Below are 6,000 nucleotides of genomic sequence, written 5' to 3' on the forward strand. Positions count from 1 at the left end.
CTTAGGAGCCTCTCAGGGCTTGATATCTGAGCTGAGATGTTAGTTAGGGCCGGAAACAGAGGCTCAAGTCTGTAATTCCTACTCAGGAGATGGAGATCTGGAGTTGGCTGGGTATGGTGACACATGCCGCTCATCCCAGCTATGTGGGAAGCATGAACAGGAGGGGTCGAGGCAGGAAGCTAGACCCCATCTCAAAAATACCCAAAGCAAAAAGGACTGGGGTGTGGGACTCAAGTGAGAGAGCCTGCCTAGCAAGTTTGAGGCCCTGAGTTCAACTCCCAGCACACCACCAAAAAAGGAAGGCAGGACAGAAGGAAGGAAAAAAAGAAAGAAAAAGAGATGAAGGAAGGAAGAAAGAAAGGAAGAAAGGGATGAAGGGAAGAGGGAAGGAGAGAGATAGGGAGGGAGAAGGAGGGAGGAGGAGGGAGGAGGGAGAAGGAGGGAGGAGAAGGGAGGAGGAGGGAGGAGGAGGGAGGAAGGAGGGAGGAAGAGGGAGGAGGAGGGAGGAGGAGGGAGGAAGGAGGGAGGAATGAGGGAGGAGGAGGGAGGAAGGAGGGAGGAATGAGGGAGGAGGAGGGAGGAGGAGGGAGGAGGAGGGAGGACGAGGGAGGAAGGAGGGAGGAGGAGGGAGGAGGAGGGAGGAGGAGGGAGGAAGGAGGGAGGAGGAGGGAGGAGGAGGGAGGAGGAGGGAGGAAGGAGGGAGGAGGAGGGAGGAGGAGGGAGGAGGAGGGAGGGCTGTCACTGTGTGAACATGGTGGGGAGTGTTACACAGACTCAGAGGATCACTGGAACTGGTGTAATTAAAAGATGTGGCAAACATGAGGTGCGGGAGGTGGCACTGGGGTGACACGACAGAACTGTTTGGAGGGTGGGATGAGAACCCGGGTGGATCAGAGACCGCGGCGTTGCAATGTGAGGATCAAGGAGGCAGGGCCGGGGTGGGAGGACATCGGCTTGAGTCCCACGAGCAGCATGGGCGTTGGTTAGGGTCAACTACAACTGGAAATAGCAGAGGCCTCCAAATGACAGTGGCCTCAAACAAGACCGGGCCCTTTCTGCCTCCGGAAGAAGCCTGCAGGCAGCAGGACATCCACACGGGTCCATCCAAGTTGGCATGGCAGCCATAGGATCCTTGAAACCAAGGCTCCTCCAGCTCTCATCTGTGCCCCACCAGCCCCAGGGGACCAGTGAGTGATGTCACCTACGGCACTGTGTGTAGAAGAACTAAAATACCAACCGAACTGTCAACATCAGAGAGCTAAATCTTCTTCGTGTGCAGCAGTCAATAGACAATGTCCAAAGTGAAAAAAAGACACAGTCTAGATTTATATTCTATCTATTATCTATCAATCCATCTATCCATCCATCCATCCATGCATCCATGCATCTGTCTATCATCTATCTATCCATCTGTCACCTATCTATCTGGTCTTCCATCCACTCATCCATCATCTATTTTATTTGTCGAGATTACAACCAGAAGTGGAAAAACAAGAATGCTCCTTCATAACTGTCTGGGGTGGAGGTAGGGCAAAATGGCTTTGGTCCCCAAGACTGCCCAGCAGTGAGCTTCTGTCACACTTCCTTTGCTGCTCATGTATTTGGACTGAGGCCAACGGAGGCGCCCTTCTGTTCAGACCCGTTGGAATGGCTCCCATCCCACTGGATCAGGGCTAATCTGGGCTCCGTTGTTGACCTGAGGGATTGAGCCTGGTGCACAGGACCGACTGACTTCAGGAGGCTCTGGGGTCACAGTTGCAGCTCCCTCTGGGCAGGAGGTGCCCCTACTGGTACCAGAGGCTCTGGCCCCTCACCTCAGAACCAATGGAGTTCAGAGATGGCTCTTAATTTATTTCCCAAGGGCTTGCGTGAGTAGCAGCCACCGGGCCGATGGCCTCAGGGGACGCGCCCCCCACAATGAAGACCCCCACCTTGGAAGTGAGGTGCATCCCTGGTTGAGCAGCATCCCAACAGAACAGGACTGCATGGATTTCTGGGCTGAGGTCATGGTCCAGTCAATCACTCCTCCACTGGCTCATCTTTAGTCGTGTGTCCAGGCCAGTGTGGACAAGTCCCCTCGAAGCCAACCAGCTAACAGACAGTTCTCTCTCTCTCTTGTTTTTTTTGTTGTTGTTGTTTGTTTGTTTTGGCGGCACTGGGGTTTGAACTCAGGGCTTCATGCTTGGTAGGCAGGCTCTCTTACCCCTTGAGCTACTCTACCAGTCCAGCTGACAGTTCTGACCAATAAATGCTCTGGTTTGGCACTAAACCTTGTGGGTTCCACCAAAGCCCTGATAGTTTCTCATTGGAAGGGCTGGGGCAGGGCTCAAGGAGCCCCTGCCACGCAACCATGAGGCACTGAGTTCGAACCCCAGTACTGCCAAAAATAAAAAAGATTCTTCTTGTTGGAAAAAGGCTTGTGGGCAAACCCACGTCCTCCTGGGGACCCCTGGAGGCAAAGGAGACTGTGCTTGGTCATGGCCTGTGCCACGGGACCCACACCTGCTTCCATTAGCCTGGGAGCCAACAGAAGCAGCTGGCCTGGCCTGCGGTGGCCTCTGCTGCCGGCCCAGGCCACTTTTCTGTGAGCAGCAGGTTAAGTGCTGACAGCTGCCCTTCTCAGAAGCATTGCCCTGAAGCCACCTCCCTCGGAGGCAGTGCCTCCTTCTCCCGTCGCTGGTTTGTGACTGGCGGAGGAGAGGACACGAGAAGCTGGGCCCGAGGAGAGACTAGCTGCACACAGAGTGTGCCGTCTGACTCACTGTAGGATATTCTTGCTTCTTATTCTTGTCCCTCTCTGCGTCCCTCACTCCCTGCCTGCCAAGAGACAACCATCTCAGGCGACAAATGTGCCCCAGACCCATCCGGCATCCTGCCACACTGGGACCATCAGGGCACTGTATGTTCTTGGAGCAGTTGAGTTTTTGGACGTTTGAATGTCCAGTTAGTCAGCCCTGGACTGGTCTCACTTAGGAAGTCACTTAGAGACACTGCGTCCCTGTTAGCACAGAGTGTGACCAGAGAACAGTGATAGGTTCAAGTTTGGGCCCAGAATCCATCCTGCCCGCGTGTAGCAGGCGAGATGGTAACGTGGAGTGGACCTCCCACAGACAAGCACGCAGCGTGACCCCTGGCTCTGCCCCAGGCTGTCTGACTTCTCAATAGTTGCTTCCTTGGGGTAGCTGTTCCCCGCCCCCACACCTTCCCAGAGAGCAGGTAGGGAAAATGGTGGCCTGTTCCTACCTGGCTGGGTCATCAGGAGCGAGGGTTCATTAAGACAGTTCAGCTGAAGATCTCAGCACAGAGCCTGTCACCTGCCAAGTGCGCAGGCGAGCCCATTGTCACCATCTCCTGGAACCATAGGACTGACCGTCTCAGGGCTCCCTCACACCTGGCCCTCCTCCTCCCAGCAGGAGGAGTCCTACTGTTTCCTGCATTCCAGGCGGAGGGTCGCCAGCCAAGATCTCTGCCCAATCCACCCTGAACACCAGCTTTCCAGCTCGTTCCCTGGGGGAGGCGGGCAGCCCTGGGGACGCAGGGAGCGGAGTGAGGACACTTGCTTCTGCAGCATGGCGAGGTGGCGAGGGTGCTTCTGAGTGAGGCAGGGGATCCTGGCAGGCTCTCAGGGAGCAGTTGGTCCTAGTGACAGTAGGACAGGGGTGGAGGTGGGTCCTACCTTCAGCTCTAGGAATGCCAGCTGGGCGGAGGGAGACGCTTGAAAATTCCAACATCTGAGCGTTAGAGGATGACACTCGGAGGTGTCTCTTTTGTTCTTCCTGACAATCGTATTTGACTTGTCGTGACTTACTTGCTGACAGGTCAGTATGGACACTGCTGGCTTTAGGGAAATTGTCTCCCCAGGAGGACTAAGGTCCTCCTCATGGCTTTGTGATGGCCACGACAGGGAGAGCATGGAAGAATTATTTTTGCCCATAGAACTAATCAGCTTGTTAACGGTGACTCAGTGCAGGGTCTCAGCCATCAGGGAGACCCTGATGGAGGCCCAAACGTATAGGCCCCCAGCGACTGAGGAAAATGGTGCACGCAGAGGAGAGAGCCCGGCAAGCTGGGGACATCATCCCGGACCCCCCAACAGGCGGGGTGAGCGATGGCGTCCCTTGGTTTGTGCACCACCATTGAGCAAGTCTCCCACGCGGAAAGAGTGGGAGAGGGAGGCGGAGGAGCAGAACCAGGACATGTCCCGTGCAGAGCGGCAACCCGTTACGTATTTGCAAACGGAGATCTCTGAGCTGCTCGGGTAAAAGTCCCCCTGCCTGTGGCCTCGAACCCTCGAGGGTGTCTGGGACCAGGTGGCCTTACTCTCTCCGTTGTGGCCGAGATTGGGCTTCCATCTGGAGTTGGACGGTGGCCACTCGTGCCCAGCTTCTCCCGACGTGTAGGAAGGACCAGCCAGGCTGCATGGGATCTTTGGCCAGCCATGCCAAGCATTGGAACACGCCTTCCCCTGGAGCCCCGGGGTGGTTGCAGCGCTGCTGAACGGCGCCATGCTTCAGACGGCATAGCCCTCCCACAGAGCGTCTGTCGTGGGTGACAGGCTGTTTCCCAGTCTGTATCTTGCTCAACGTCATCCGAACTTACCATCAGACGTTTCTACTGTGGTAGGGAACCCATTTTTCTTTCTTTACTGGGATTTGAATTCAGGGCAGGTGTTTGGCAGGTGCTCTACCACTTAAACCGTGCCCCCAGCCCTTTCTCTTTAGCAATTTTTCAGATAGGCGCTCACGTTTTTGTTCAGGACTAGCCTCAGATCACCATCCTTCTCCCACATAGCTGGGATCATAGACATGCATCACCACCCCTGGCTTGTTTGTTGAGATGGAGGCCTTGCTACCCCAGTTGGCCTCGAACCTCGATGCTCCTGATCTCTGCCTCTGGAGTAGCTGAGATTGCAGTTACGCACCACTGTGCCTGGACAGGAAATGGGCTTTTCAAATGAAAGAAATGATGATGTTATCACAGGACTGTCATCCCCCAAGTCCTGGATGACCATCCTGTGCCACCAAGCCTGGCAAACATCTAATTCACAACGAAGGGGCCACATAGCCCGGACAGAGTGTGTAGATCCCTGCTGGAAAAAGCGAATTTTTAAAATGCTGAGTAGTATGGGCCCCCATTGTAAAATGAATAATATGAAACAGCAGACAGCGGGGACACGGAGAACGCGCAGTGGACTCAGCAGTGGTCATCCCAGAGGACACTGGGATTTAACTTCCTGTGTCCTGCGTGCTTTTGTCACGTTTCCATGTTTAATGACGCATGTGTGGTGCTCTGGTAATCAGAGAGACTGATGAAGAGGAACATTTTCAGAGAGAAGGGCACCTCCGCCCTCCATGCTTCTTCTTTCCCCAAAAACCAGACATAGCCCCCCACCCCCATCCCCTGTGTTATCAGTTTTTTGAATCATAAAAGATTTTGTCTGGAGTGAGAACCATTCATTTTTTTCTTTTTCTTGTTGAGACAGGGTCTTGCCCAGGCTGGCCTCAAACCTGTGATCTCCCACCTCCACCTGCTGAGTGCTGGGATTACAGGCATGTGCCACCTTGCCCAGCGGCAGTGCAATTAATTATTAAAGAGGTGATGTCAACTCTGTCAGGTGAGTTTAATGTTTAGTTGGAGGACTGAGAAACTAAGGCGTTTGTCCCTTGGCTTTGCACACCGTTGCTTAGGTGTTTAGTTAAAAAAAAACCAAAAACTTGAAATGAAGGGGAAACGGTGCCATTTTGTCTTGTTTTAGTGCCTGCATTGATGCTTAGACCTGAAACACTTCATCTGTCTGTGACAGTCGCACTGCTTGCTGCCTTCCAGCTTAGGACACTGGGTGGCTGTTACAATAATTACTGATCCAGTGAGAAAAGGAGACCTAGATGCAAAATAAGGACTAAATGAAAGGGGGCCAGAGCAAAGCGGAGAAGGGGAGGCTGCAAGGATAGCAAAGACGGCTTCCTGGAGAAGGTGGCCAGGAAGAGGTCAGCTTGGGAA

The sequence above is a fragment of the Castor canadensis genome, chromosome 19 (genome assembly GCF_047511655.1).
Source record: "Castor canadensis chromosome 19, mCasCan1.hap1v2, whole genome shotgun sequence".
In the NCBI taxonomy this organism is placed as follows: domain Eukaryota; kingdom Metazoa; phylum Chordata; class Mammalia; order Rodentia; family Castoridae; genus Castor; species Castor canadensis.